This window comes from Aythya fuligula, chromosome 7 (assembly GCF_009819795.1).
Source record: "Aythya fuligula isolate bAytFul2 chromosome 7, bAytFul2.pri, whole genome shotgun sequence".
NCBI classification, from domain to species: Eukaryota; Metazoa; Chordata; class Aves; order Anseriformes; family Anatidae; genus Aythya; species Aythya fuligula.
In genome coordinates, this window is record NC_045565.1 from 4,309,555 (window position 1) to 4,325,321 (window position 15,767).

Sequence of the window (15,767 nt, forward strand, 5' to 3'; positions counted from 1 at the left end):
ACTTTAGAGGCACAGAGAGAGTGAGACAGCAAATGACTGCCTGCCCTTCCTTGCCTACAAAAAAAGCAGGAGGGGAAGAGTCAGAACAGGGAGGAGAGCATCCATTTGGGACCTCCTCCCAAGCTGTATGTTCCTGACATTACTGACAACTTGTTACTGAAAACAGTGCTTAAAAAAAGCCCAGTCTCATTATTAGTCTTGGAATGTGGTCTGTCACTAAGCTTTTAGACATTCAATCAGATGCCGTTGAAGCCAACAGTAAAGCCCCCTCAGAAATCAGTGAGTTTGAGGTTGAACATGGGAGGGCAAAATGGAAGAATGAAAGCAAAGGCCATTACTATGAAACTCAGGTCAAATACAGTTCCAATGTACATACCGGGAACTTTCACACAAAACACGATTTACATGAGTTTTCATTTACCTTTGTATCACAAAACACTCAGAATGCATTTCCACATGAATAAAACCACATTTATAGTATTTTCCACCACGGTAGCCATTTAAAACAGGTACAGTGAAGTTTTGCTAAATAAGAATTATAGCAGATTTGAGAAACTCATACTGCATTATACAGAAATATGCATGTTCCAAAAAGAAAAAAAAAAAAAAAAGAAGGAAGTTTAAAAAGGGCAGAAGCTATTCAATGCTTCTCTTAATTCTGCAGAAAAAAACATCTATTCTACTGCTTAAGATTTTAATGGTTTTGTTCAGGTTTTCAGACAGTACAGGTTGTGTAAGGCTGAATTTTCTTTTTGGAAAATTTCAGCCAAAACGGTTTGGTTATTTTTAGTTGTTTTGGAGGTGAAAAGGGCACAGACATCCTGAAGGCTGAGGTAATCTGACACCACCTGAAGAATACTGGAGGCACTCAACTGCATGAAAAAAAAAAAAAAGAGAAACCAGAGGAACAATGAGTACATATTGTGATTATTCACAGGTGAGGAAAACACAAGACTGGGACAGACATTAAGAGACAGTACTGAGACAGTTGGAGGGGATGAAACAAGATCTATCTATTGGACTCTGTCATGCAACAGCCAACTGACTTCAGTAGCACCTTCTGCACTTAAAATCTGCACAGAACATTTAAAAGTCAGGTAAGGGTGATATTGTATACAGAACATTTCTTCCCCCCCTGCAACAGCTTCAAACATTATTCATAGAAACAAAGGAAACTTTTCTACATGAAAAAGTCTTTTTCCAGATTCTTTATTATGGGGAAACGGACCTGGTACTGTTATATTAAACTTACTATTTCATTTGTAATTCAGAATTTTAAGAATCGACCTGGGAAGATAATTCTTTCTTTGCTCAGCTCCAACTCATGACTTTCAAAGGCATGAACAACAACAGCCACAGAAGAGAGCAGCTACACTAATTAAGATTCAACTTCCTGAGCACCGTGTCAAAACTGTGATGCAAACCAAGCTTAAATATTACTAATTGCTGTTAATCAAAACAGATTTTCTCAGAATTTCTAAATTCTTATTTACTTCATAAACATTATCGAAAGTTAAGTTTTCTGAAACAAAAAAGCAAGTCATTTAATTGCAAGATTCAAAATAGGCAAGTGAAATTTATCTAGATATTCACTATACTTTTGAATCTTTTTAACTGCACCAGTACTTTTTTCCAGAAGTCAGTAACCATGTTGGCGAACAGAGATCCTCCCTATTTTAATAATTACATGAGTAAGAGTTGAAGGAAGTAACAGTTTTACTTCACGTTCTTTGTCCTGCCATTTGCATTGTATCATGTGGAATGGAATTCAGTTGACTTTGTTAGCGTTTAAAATGGCACAAGATGCTTAAGACATTTATCTCACAAGCACCCAGTATGCAATGGGTCTGCCATAGACCTCAAACATGAATGCCAGGGCTGAACATGAGGATGCTGTAAGAGACCAAAAGCATCTAACGTGGCTGTACACACCCACTAATGGGTGATGGTGAAGATGGTGAAGGGCCTAGAGGGGAAGACATAAGAGGAGCGGCTGATGTCACTTGGCCTGTTCAGCCTGGAGAAGAGGAGGCTGAGGGGAGACCTCATCACGGTCTACAGCTTCCTCACGAGGGGGAGTGGAGGGGAAGGTGCCGATCTATTCTCTTCAGTCACCAGTGATAGGACCAGCGGGAATGGTGTCAAGCTGAGGCAGGGGAGGTTTAGGCTGGACATCAGGAAGAAGTTCTTCACTGAAAGGGTTCTCGCACGCTGTAACAGGCTCCCCGGGAAAGTAGTCACTGCACCAAGCCTGTTAGAGTTTAAGAAGTATTTGGACTGTGATCGTAGTCACACGGCTTGAATTTTTGGGTAGCCCTGTGTGGTGCCAGGAGTTGGACTCAATGATCCTTATGGATCCCTTCCAACTCAGGATATTCTATGAATAATCATTCTCAAGTTGCCTTTGCCTCAACAAATCCTCCAAGAAAGTTACTCCTATAAAGATTTTTCACTAGATCTTGCATTTCACTGGTTAAGAACAGAACGCTTCAGTAGCCGGCACGTGTTACTACAAGTAAGCATCACCAATTTTGAAGTATATATCTAAAAATATTTTAACAGCATGAATTACTGTAAACCACTATATATGATACCTTAGTTTTTTACCTTGGCTGTCTTCCAGATTTCCATAACAGCCTTCTTGTAAAAGAGACTTGTCTGAGCCTCTTTAATGTACAGTATCTATTAATGATTTTTAGTTCATTTCATAATTTTTACACCCTACTGAATTTAATCCTCAGAATTGTACACCTAGGTTATCTTTCAGTAATTTCTCTGGTTTTAATCTCTTGTTCTGTGAAATTTTACTTGTCAATGCAATCTAATGGCATCCAGACAGAAAAACAGATCATCACCACTTCATTTCACTGTGAAAACTCCACTAAAAGTATCATGAAATAAAATTTGGAGTTTGCTCCTTTTCTGTATTTCATTTACTGTAAACATGGTGTATGTTTAGATATGTGGCTCCCTCAGAGCTCCATTTCCTCTTCAGTAAGGGATAAAATTCACAGATACCATCTTTGCACTTGAGAGCCTTCCCAGATGATATATGAAAGGGTCTGTCTGAACCAAAGCCCATTAAAGACGCACTCACCTATGCCCTAATGTGCCCAGCTCCCTGTTCCCCCCTCACTCACCCCTTACCCCCAGCCCTCATCTTCCTCCACAGAAGGCTGCAGGTGCCCATGCCCCATTACCTGAGGTAGGCAGCACCTCCCCCCGCACCCCCCACAGGACGGACGAAGAGGGGAGTACGGGGAGAAAGGGGGAAACTCCCTGCCATCCTCCTCCTCTTCCTCACTCAGCTCTATCTCGCACGCAAACCGGAGCAGAACGACGACAAAGCTCGCTGCAGCCACAGAGGCGAGAATGGGAACGTTCGACGAAGCGCTGCCGCCCTGTGAGGGAACAGCTCTGCGCACGGCCCCACGCCAACGGCTCCCCGCACCCGCCGCCACAGCCCACAGCTCTGCACACGGCCCCGCCCCAACGGCTGTGCACGCGCCCGGCATGTGGTGCTCTGAGGAGCCTCCTCCCCGCCGTCGCGGTTTGCCCGCTGACAGGTAATTTTCTGAGGGAATGTCCCTCGAGTAACTTGCCCACCACTCGCCAAATTGCTGTTTCGTTAAAAAAAAAAAAGCTTCTATTTTAAAGCCCTGAGAGAAATAGCTTTTGTGCCGCAGCATGTTTGCAAAGGGTGCCCACCAAGAAAGCTATTACCTGAGGGAGCTTGTGGGAAGACCTGGGGCTGCAGCAGTGCAAAATTAAACTTCCATGAACAGATGCCACTATGGATAACTCTGTCAGATTCATTTCCTCATGGTAGCTGTTGAGAATTGAACGTGTAAACATGCATGAAACCTATTTGCATTGTTGTTTGTTTGTTTGTTTTATGGTCAAATGTTATGTCGCTGTTTGTGTAACACTCCTGACAGAGGATTTTGTCAGGTGGTAGGTTTTTCTCTCTGTTTTACAAATTGTCATAATTTTTCTCTTTTGTTCACAAGGTTCTGCTTTTAGATACTCTGATATAGAACATTCTGGATAGGATTTCACAGCTTCAGTAAAAGCTAGACCTTACCAGACCCAGCCCTTCTGGCAAAGTACATTGGACCTTTTAATTAATCTCAGATCATGGAACAAGGTATCCGTGTCTGCAGTGGGTGGACGCAATTTGTGGTGCATCCCAGACTGGGTTCCCAGTCACCAGGTTGAGCATCCCGGCTGATTCAGGGTTTCACACTTCACATGGACCTGGATTTTGTTCCAACCGAAGCAAAATCAAAAAGGTTTAACTTGTGAATGGCTGAATCTAGCCCCTGCATGGCATCAGGGCATAGACAGAATAATGTGACCAGACCCAGGACCTTAGAGTTATCCCTGGGTCCACCGGTGTATATATATATATATATATAATCATATTTGCTTAAATATCTGGACAATGCTAAGCCAAGAGACAAACAAACAGAAAACTGATTTTTAAAATAACATTCTTTAAGAAAATTTCACACTGCTGTCAATTAAATCACTTAAAGAATAACTCAAGTTTTTTTTTGTTTTTTTTTTTTTTCCCTTTACAGCACATAAGCCTTTACAGACAGCACATTCCAATATTCTGACAGTCCATTTGCCTTCAACTATTATCTGTAAGTAAATTCAGTAATTAGTCTTTTCTTTCTAGTTTCAGTTGCTTTACTAATTTATTTGCTTTTAATGGAAATACTGAATGGAGTTAATATATTTCACATTTGTACATTGTTATTTAATCAGACTAGTCAGAATTGTAATTGAATCCATAAGCTATAATTTAATACAATCAATATACATTATTACTTTAAAACAGCCTGCTTACAAGGCATTACCCACTAGTACTGAAAAGCCATGTAGTATGAAATTAGCAGTACAGAAGCTTACACAACAAAATTAATCATAACTATGAGCTGTAGAAATGAAATAGCAGTGCCTGCAGTTCATGAAGCCTTTTTTTTTTTCATGTCTTCTTGGGATCCACACAACGAGAAGACACAAAGTTCTAGACTTTCATTGCTTGAGATTTAATTCTTCAAACTATCTTCTGGAATTTTCACCAGGAATATTTTTCTTGAGTAGGAAATGTAGGTTCTAAAGATGAAAATAACCAAAAAACAAAAAGAGGTTAAAATACTAGTGGAGATCACTAGGTGCTCAGACAATTCAGCAAAAGCACCTTAGCGCTGTATGTCTCCACTTGCAGTGCACCACAGACAGAAATCATCAACAATGGAGACTTCTGAAAAATCAAACTTTTAACCATAAATTCTAATTTTGTATTCCATAGATATCAGCACAAGCAAAATGCTGACAGTACATGTACAGTTAGCAGATCTTCTAATATTGTATAGTGATGTATATGCAGAAGCTTAGTTTGAAACAAAGAAATTGAGCAGAAAAACCCCTGGTAAACTGACTTTGAAGAATAATCGGAGTTTATATTGTATAATATAAATAATTATAAAATTTTGAATATTGAAAAATTTTGAAAATTGAAATACAATAATAAAAATACAAAATTGAATTTCAAAATTTCAAATTTTGAAAATTGAAATACAATAATAATTGTATTTCAGGTTTAAGCCAAGTGCAGATCAACAGAAATATTTTCTCTTGTGGGGATTGTTGCATAATTGCTCACTATTACTGCATTGAAACTCTTTACTAAAGTAACTGGTAATATGGAGGTTCCACCAAAAATCAGGATATTCCTTTAGATGCACTTACCGGTTTTACCCAATATCATAATGCCTCTGTTTGCGTACTGACAATAAGGAAAATAGCCGGTAAAACTCAGCAAAATCATAGTTTTTAATTAACTATTAAACAGCTCTCTATATACTATAGAAAAAAATCTATCAATCTGGAAAAAACATGGTGAAATTACAAATACAAATCTTTTATTCTAACATTTGAATCATACAAAAGACAATAACTTTGAATTAAATCAGAGTCTCCATACTTCCATAAGAATCTGTGCTCAGAATAGGGACGAAAGCCAAGCAATGCAGAATTGGAGCCATAAGCATATTTTATTTTCATATAGATAGTAAATATGTTACTCTGTCTGTATTTGCAGCATGGCAGATGCATTGTGAAAGCCAGGTCTAATTAATAGTCACACCATGAGAGCTTTTGGGGCCCATAAAGTAGCATCTTCGTATATTTAGCATATTCAGTTTATGAAAACATAACCATTTACATGCAACATGAGAGGTATTCCTATATGCACTTATATTGTTTCCATTTCCATAAACACATTTTAAACCTGTATATAAAACAGTAGCAAGAAGAGGCGTAGAACATGCTTTTTGTGTAAAACTGTATAAATCTGATAGAAATGCAAAAATACGTTCAGGAAGGTTTTATTTAGTGTTGTCAATGAGACAGGCATATCAGTACTCAGTATTCATATCTGATGTACACCAGAGGAGGCAAAGCCAGAGCAGAACTTTGAGTAACAAAAGGTAGTAAAAATGTCTAGAAACATTACTGTCACTCCAATCAATAATTAATGTCTTAATCTGAGTAAAGGGAAGGGGTTTTAATCTTCTCTTTACCCAGATAAAGATCCACAATATCCATTAAATAACTTTTTGGTTTAAGATAGCGGGATTCCATTCAACATTTCATGTGTCACTGCATGATTACTAGATCAGATTGTGTCATGTCTTAAGCACATCAGTTGATTAACAATGCTCTTGCATTATATTACACTAGAAACAGCATTTCAGATATTCTCAGCAATAGATCCTGGGGTTATAAATGTGGCATAAGGCAAGCAAATTGCTTCACAAACTGGCAATCTTCTAATGTGAAATTTTAGTATATCTGTGTCAGAAAGTTTTCAACCAAACATAAGGAAAGTGGACAAACATTGATCTTGCCCCAGGAAAGAGAGGGGAGCCACAAAACAAGGAAACACAGTGCTAAATCAGGGAAAGGGTTTCACCTTAAACATCCCCAGAATGAAGCCACTGTTGATTCTGTACCTGAAACAAATCCATTCTTAGTTACGCAGAATGGGAAGTTGTAGCTGTACAGGCATTTCTGAAGTAATTTGTTTTTAAATTTTCCTGATTGTATGGTTTAGGCATTCAGCTTTGTTACTTGATCTACAAAGCTGATAGATGGAACAGGTTTACAGAAGATGAAATAAGTATGCGGCATTATTTTTGTTATTCATTATCTTCAGGAATAAAACATGAAACAAGATTTAGTCTAGTAGTGCTAGCACTATCGGTTGTAATATGCAATTTGCATTGGATTCATTAATTCACTTGCATTCTTCAAAGGAGATGTAAAATTTCCTCTTGAATATTTTAACTTACACATAAGCACTACGTTGCTGTTCCACTAACATTGCTCTAAATATTTCGTAGCAGGCTGAATCTAATTTATTTTTTTTGCTGCAAACAGCAGAGGCATAACATTAATAGCTTTTAATAGAGAATTGCATTTGGAAAGTCTGGTTTACTAATAGGAATAAATGTTGAAACTATTCAATTTGTAAAGCAGATAGATTGATTAAGTAAAAGGACACAGAGAAAATGAGTGAGAAGGCATGGAATAGGTATTACCAAATGAACATTGCATTTGAGGTCAAAAAAGAAAGAAAAGTTAAACATTTTTACAAAGTTAAAGTGCTTGGGGCTCAACCCTATATTTGTAAAGACAACAGTAATACAGAAATTATTTAATACTAAAGAATACCTTTGGATACTGATTATCAATTACATATTTTTCCTACTTTTTTTTTTTTTTAAATGAACTGTCCATATTCCTGTGAAAAACTTTGCAGTATTTATGCTCTTTACTTACTGCAGTTAAAGACATGAAAAAATATGGGCAAACCTATCTTGTTACCCTTATTTTATGTAAGTCCTTAAACATCTTTTTCTCTCTCCATTATCTCTTCCAATGTCCAGTTCTTGCTAGTTTTAGCTGACTGAAGAAATGAGAATTTTAAGATTTTTTGTGAGAAAAACTTACTTTCCAAAATACACTTATCCACTGAGAAATTTTAGATGTTATCCTATGTACTCATGAAATCTTCAGTAAAAGCCCATGAGATATACTAAAGCTTTTTTAGTGTTTACTTCACATTTAGTGCTACCCTGAAGAAAAATTCCAAGTGTTAATGGTTTTAGTTTAGCATGCATTCCCAAAACAAGTATTTTAAAATTGCATTTCCAGTTCATGATAACATTCTTAATAACACAATCCTTCCTGAAAGCTGTAATATTTTTCCTATTTAAAAACAGATGCCATGGGTTCAAAAAATCTAAAATTATAGAACAGTATATTTATAAAGCAGTGTTAACTGCATGGGTTCTGACAGTGAGCTGAATAATTCGCAGTATCATTGTATGCAAATTAACTGTATGCATAAAATTACTGTTACTTTTCGTTGATAACATATGAAATGCTTTCATTAAGCCATTAGTCTCAAACCGAGGCATTTTCAGGGCCCCTCAGTTGATACTAGAATGTATTTTTCAAGAATTGCTCATACCATTCTAAAATAGATGAACTGAATCACTCGCCAAGGGCAAGGATCTCCCTCTCTCTAATGTCTACAAAATGACCCAAGGAGCCGGCTATGGCATCCAGAAGTCAAGTGCCTACTTGAATGCTAAGGAAGCTCAATCCCACTCGCTCAGTTTTCTTTTGACCTCTCTCTTCTTACGCTGCATAAACCTCTTGAAGATAGATATTTTGGACTTCAAGATCTTTAACTTCAAGATCTTTAAAATAAGATCATGTACAATAGGTAATGTGCTTTATTATTTAAGCACCCACATCTGGGGAAACTCGCCAGCATTTGGCAAGCTACCTGTTTATTTGTTTAAGAATTTGTTTCAGGATTTAACCTCCAGGTATAACCCTGAAGTATTCGTGATTTTTTTAGATATTAAGTTTTACTATCTCAAAGTACCTAGGATTTAACATGCAATGGTATTTTTAATTGAGGCTTTGTTTAGAATAGTTTATTGATTTGTTTTGTAGCAAGATCTTCTCTCTTGGCAATAATTGTGGCTTTGTAGCAAAGTGCTAGAATTCAAGTAGCACCCTGAAAATACTGTTCTTCCCTGATACATTTTTGACCATTGTTCATCTACACACATTACATGTATATAGAGGTGCTTAAGCCTGCTCCTTCTGCCTGTAGTACCTGCAGCAAATCTGATCTGTTGTGTTACTTGCAGTTTGCAGAAAGAACACTGGGGGTCACTCTAGCTCAAGCGACAACTGGAGAGGATGTTTTTCAAGGTTAAATTGTATATAGTTGGTTAAATACAACACTGTGTGTGGCATTTACACCAGTCAGCCAACTCTTGTGACTATGTTTTCCTGAGATCACACTTTTAACTCAAGTCCTGGATTCACATGAATCCAAACCACTTACAACAGGCATTTAAAGAAAAAATAAAATTCTTATTTTGTCCTGCTAGGAAGTAGAGGCTCCTAAATTCAAAATATAAAAGTTATACATTACAAATTGTCAGCCACAAAGGACACTGAATATATTTCCAAGTTTCAGTGTCTTAGAATACCACAAGTATGTTTGAGATGTCTGAGTCACCATTCCTTGTAGCCTGGCAAAAGCCTCTGGGACTGGAACGGTTAGACTATAGTGTTTTCACCTTTCAAGGAAGGCTTGCATAAGCGAGTGAGTCACTTACATAAGCAACTTGAGTCATAAGTCACTCGAGTGAGGCTGCAGTCAACTGCTCTTGAAGCTGTAGGTTCAAACCCTCAAACCTGAGTGGTCTTGGATATACATTGGCTTATGTCTATGTAGCTGTCAGCCATGCAGGGGTTTCCAGGTGGACTGTTTGTAAGCAGTCTTTATGTCACCACACAAAATTTAACTATACAGTTCCCCCAAGGATATGGTCTTGCCATTTATAAGTTTAGAGTGGTAACCTTGTTTTTGGTATCAAATAAGTTTGGTTTAAGGACGCAGCTTGGATTTGCTGCTAGTAGATAGTGGGGGCATTTACATCAAACCCTAAGTCTGAGTTTGGCTCTGCAGACATACTAAGTTAATCTCTATAGCCAGCCCACTCCTTCTTATAAGACATATAATTGTCTTTCCAATATAACTTTCAGTAGATTTAAAACATACATCTTGACAAGGAGATCAAATAGAAACTCCAAAAATACGGTTGCATAATTTAATATCAGTGCCAGTTTACCTAGTTGCTGAGATGCAAGAATTGTGCTGTTGCAGTTTGTTGCAGTTATTAGACCAGAGGTAAAACAGTGTGAGAGTTGTGGCAATGTGATCATGTGCATATTGCAGACATTAATGATACCATTCACATTAATTTTGCTTCTGTCAAACCCACATGAAATATTAATAATATTAATATTAACATACCGAGTTTTGATTCTCTTGAACATTTTCCTTATGCAGCTCAAAAATCTCTCTGTGGTAGGTAATAACTTCCTTTTTTTTTTTAAGCTTACAAAAGAGTAATTCTAGAACATAGTAGCTATCAAGAATTCTTAACTGAAGACATGAATTCTAACATTTCAGTCAAGAAAAGGATTAAGAAAAACTCTTCTTCAATAAAATACAGGAAAAAAAAATCTAGAATTCTCCAAAGCTAGTGTAATAAGTACTCCTTTGTACAAAGTAGTTCTTTGGTAGAATTAAATTCAAGAACAGTTTCTGCAGTCTAAAACCAATACTATTTTAATTTAGACTTTGAGAATGTTGACTCCTATCAGTACAATGGATTTTTTTCGTTTTCCTTCAATGGGAATAACAAAAACCATCTGTAAAAGCAGGGTAGGACAATTTTATATTTCATTTAGATAAGAGAATTTTTCCTCTTGTCGTCTTTAAACACTGGGTAAAATTAAAAATACAGTGCATTTTAAAGTCTTGTATTCTGATTTCTGGGTAAAATAAAGTAATACTTCTGTACAACTAACATACAAGACTCAGGTGGCCACCTGCTCTCATCAGCTATCTATTGCACAGATCTCTTAAGTCATTCAATAACCTTAAGTTGCTGAGGCTTTCATTCATGACCAGAATAGAACCAACTAATTTATGTCCCAGTCATTGCCCTTCACTCATTCTAGAAACATGCTGTTCAGAAGATCAAGATCTTGTGTAATCCTCAAGGGTTTGTAAATATCCATCAGTTCAGTCACAGCTTCAAATGGCCTGCTGAATGACTGAAAATCTCAGCACTAAACATCACACATGTGCTGAGTCTAAATCAAGTAGCTAATTTACTGTAATTAAAGGGGGGGCTACAGGAAAGCTGAGGAGAAACTGTTTATCAGGGAGTATCGTAATAGGACAAGGGGTAACAATTTTGATCTAAAAGAGGGGAGATCTAGATTAGACATAAGGAAGAATTTCTTCACACAGAGTGTGGTGAGGCACTGGCACAGGCTGCCCAGAGAAGCTGTGGATGCACCACCCCTGGGGGTGTTCAAGGCCAGGTTGGATGGAGCTTTGGGCAGCCTGGGCTGGTGGGAGGGGGCCCTGCCCACAGCAGTAATCTACTTTCTGTAAAGAAAGTAAAACTGCAGCAAGTCTACGAATAAAGAAGAAAACAGCTTTGTTCCTTGTCCTCAAAAAGCAAGGAAATAAAATTTGTACTAAAAGCACCAACAAGACTTTGTTGGCATTTTCACCTGACAAATATTAGTTTCTCCACCAACATGATCCCTGACTGTCCACTTCTGTGTATTTCCTTTACTAAGTTCCCCTTGGCTATACGAGGCCCTGCTGAAGACACCACTTTGCCTCACCCTGCTCTTCATCTGTTTGGTATTTGCTGAGCAATTGTTTACATAAGAATTTGGCATAATCATGTTTTGCACCTTCCTGTCTATGTAACCAGGTACAAGTTACAGGCTTATGAAGAGATTATTTTATCAGGCGTAATGCAGCCTGTGGGGGGCCTTACTCTAACATACAAAACAACACAGATGTCAGGAAAATATCACATTAACCAACTAGCAATTTAAACAAAGAATATTATGGTGCTGAACTAATGAGTCGGATAGGGGGATACAATGCAGGATAACAACCATTTCATATGTTCATGTTTTTAAAATATTCCTCATCGTCTAGAGCATTAAATAGCACAAGCAGAAATTTAGGATGAAGCTTGGGACCTTCTTTCCAACTAGATCCACAACAACACAAAGGGACGTGGGAGAGAATGAAGAAACACGCAGATACTACCCGTGGCATTGAACCTTCTACAGTTACATGCAGAAAAACAAACAACCCCTACCACGTAATACCACATTCCCGTACCAGACCAGCCTTCTACTGCCTGCTCTCAGGGGCGGTCAGAGGTCTGTTAGCACTACAGGCCGGCACCCAGCTGCAGAACAACCCGCTTCTGTGACCACCCGTTCCAGTTTCCCATGGGAGCCAATGCCCACCTCTCTGTTGGCTGTCACGATGGGACTGAGCAGCACCCCGGTACCTGACAGCGGCCCAAACCCAGCCGAACTCATTGCTAACACCGGGTGTGTAAGACAAGCCCTATGGCTTTTTAACCATACTAACTTAAAACGCTCAAGAGAGCTGAGTAAGCGTTGCAGAAGTAAACAAGACGAGTGCTTTATGTGACGTTACAGCCCCACCTCTGCCTCCTAACGCTCCTCTCTCCTTTCCCCAGCTCAGGCTGAAGAGGAGCCCTAAAACTAGCTCGCCGAGCCTGCGTTCAGCTCTTAGTAAGCCTCCCGCAGCGCCCCGGGTGCCGGTGCCAGCCGGGCACGGGGCCGCGTCCCCCCGCCTGGCTGGCGGCTGGCGGCACTGCGGGCGCCCCCTGCCCGCCGCGGCTTCGCCCCCTTGTCCCCGCCCGCCCCTTCGCGGTTGGCCCCGCCGGCCGCGGCGGAGGCGGGACGCAGAGCGGCGGCGGCTGCCATTGGCTGCCAGCAGCGCCGGGGGCGGGGAGGGCCGCGCGGGGAGGCTGCGTAAGGAGCTGTGCAGAGCCTATCGCTACCAGCAGCAGCGATGGCCGAGTGGTTAAGGCGTTGGACTTGAAATCCAATGGGGTCTCCCCGCGCAGGTTCGAACCCTGCTCGCTGCGGCCCAGTGGGGGTTACTTTTTGCAGTTCAGGCCGTGCCGCTTTTGCTCCTTAAGTCTTCTTACGGGGCTGAAAGTCAGCCTGCAGCAAGTAGAGGCGTTCTCTAGTATTTATTCTCTTGCAGTTCGGTAGGTAGTGCTTCCACACTGCTCCTCTGGTTTTGTCAAAAAAGTAGTACCAAAGCAGCAGCAGGGCCCAGTGCAAGTTTTCAGCATTTCATGTACAGCACGTGTGAAAAACAACACTTGACAGAGGTGAAAGAAGGGTTCACTGGGGTGAGTGCTCTCCCTGCAGCTCACCACCCTGGTCCTCTATAGCCAAAAGAAACACTGCCAAAGTACAAAGCTCAGGATTAGTCCTGTACGTTACACCGTGTGTTGATCTGCCCACATAAATATTCTCCTCCCCCGTGTCCTATAGCTGATGCAAAATACATAAACTCTTGCCTGCAGCAGACTACACTATACTGACTGTACTTCCTCCACCACACGTTCCATGAATGAAGCTGAGCTGATTACTCCTAGATCTCCATCAAGGATTTACAGCTTTCTGCTCACGTGCATCTGTAGTTTTCAAAGTGAGTGTAAGTTTCAAATACCAACTGAAGAAGAAATCCAAAACATAACTTCTTTTCCGTATGGAGGACTTGATTTTTTTTAATACATCAAGAATGTAAACACTCTTTTGTTGTTGTTTTTAACTTGAAGATCCCACCTACCCTGCTAATCTGGAACAGATGAGAAAAACTCTGTTTTGTGAAATGCAGTTTTGGGTAGCATTCCAAATTAATAAAAAGTTTTGAAAGAGTCAAAATACAAAACACAGCAGGCAGGCTTTGCATTAAGTCCATCTATTTTACTAAAGCACTGAAATTGTTCCCAGTTTTTTACTGACCACTTTAAGTGTTTTGTTGCAAAATGACATGTTTTGTCACTTTAATAGATCCAAACACAAAGCACCACCCAATAAATAGTTATTAAGACGATCTCATTTTCCATACATCCTTCCACTGGAACCTTGCTAGTGATGGAAATGTCAAATTGTCAAATGACCAACACCAAAAGATAGGGTTATTTTAAATTTTGCATTGAAAAATAAGAAGTCTGTCAGAATCGCAGCAAAAATCTCCTTGTCTAACAAAGTATTTACATTTGATGAAATTTTCCTACTTGAAAGTGATTTTCCCTAGAGTTTGCAGTTGAAACAAAAAAGCAGCAGCAAACACCCAAGTTATTTCCTACCCTCCAGCAAGATTTACATGTATAAAAATGTTCCCATCAAGGCACTACTGGGGGGGGAACATATGGTTTTAATTGCAGTTATTTTTTGTATGGGGTTGGTTTTTTTTGCTTGGCTGTGTTTTTTTGCCTTTTTGTGTTGTTGTTGTTTGTTTGTAATTACACAAGAAAGTAACGACTGCCAAACAGTCTGCTAAAGCTATATGCACATCAGCAGTACTAGAGTCCTAGTCCACTAGGTCTCTCTCCTAGACTCCTGTCACTTTTGATTTCCATTTTGTAGCAGAGAGCTAGACGTGCTACTGTTCTGGTTTGCTTCCCTTTTTAAACCTCAGCTATAAGCATGAGAAAAAGCAGGGCAGTAATGAATCTGTTTCTAGAGTCCAGGCCCCAAATGGTTCGTGTGGGCTCAGCATGATACTACTCCACATATCTATGCAATTTTCTGCCCCAAATCTGGCTCAGCGTACATCTAGCAGAGGGATGCTTAAGATATCCAGGCTCCTTTTTATCATCTATTCGTACTGAAACAATGAGTTTTGTCCTTTGGCAGTGGCAGGTCAAGGATGGACTTGGGGAGGACTCAGGTCGTTTGGAATCAAGGACTACAAGGAGCAGAAAAATACCAAAGGCACCATGGTGCAAGCAGCTGGAACAGTCTGTTACGCCTCTGAATCTTTCTGCTAATGGTCCTGCCCCACTTCCCATAGGTATCATGCACACAATGTTGTTGGATCAGAAAGGGGAAGACCTGGCAATCCTATACCCAGCAGAAACCTGGGGGTACCGTGGAAATCAACTGCTACTAAAGAACCAGCTCTAACAGTCCTGAGGGGTAAATCTAGTTTCTGTGGGGACTGCCACCCAAGTCAAGCTCCATCTCCTTAAAAGAGCTGTAGCAAATCACTTGTCTTAGGGTCATTTGATGTCTTCCCAGAGGCAGTTTGAAAAAGAGGCAAGCAAATCTTTTTGTCCAAACTGGAACTGCATTGTACATCCAGACTGGAAATCTGGACAATGACAGTGAATCTCATAGAGAAGTAGCCCTTCTCCTTTGCTGCCCCACCAAGAGAAAGGAGCAGGAACAAACCCCTGTGAAGATGCTATAGAGAGGGGAAAATAAATTACCTTTCTGCAACATCCATTGTCTGTGACAGGTTCTGATACACACCAGAGACCTAAGACTTGTAAAGCTTCCCATTCTCTATATTGTGCAGCACTGTAATCATTCAGATGCAAGCCTTTCAAAGTGGGGACAAACAGAGCATCTGAAGAGTCTCATCTTCATTAACATGGAAGGAAGAATAGACTAATATAATGAAGGTGGAAGACCAAACATGCAGCACCTACGTCAAGGGGGCAGGCTTGCTGACTCTCATAACCACAGCACAAGCACACACTGAGCTGCAATAAAAATAC

General features: G+C 39.7%; 1 non-coding gene across 1 annotated transcript; it reads left to right on the forward strand.

Moving 5' to 3' along the window:
- Positions 1-13,030: 13,030 nt before the first annotated feature.
- On the forward strand, positions 13,031-13,112 carry TRNAS-UGA. The gene has a single exon. It is a non-coding gene; the product is annotated as a tRNA-Ser (tRNA).
- The last annotated feature ends 2,655 nt before the right edge of the window (positions 13,113-15,767 follow it).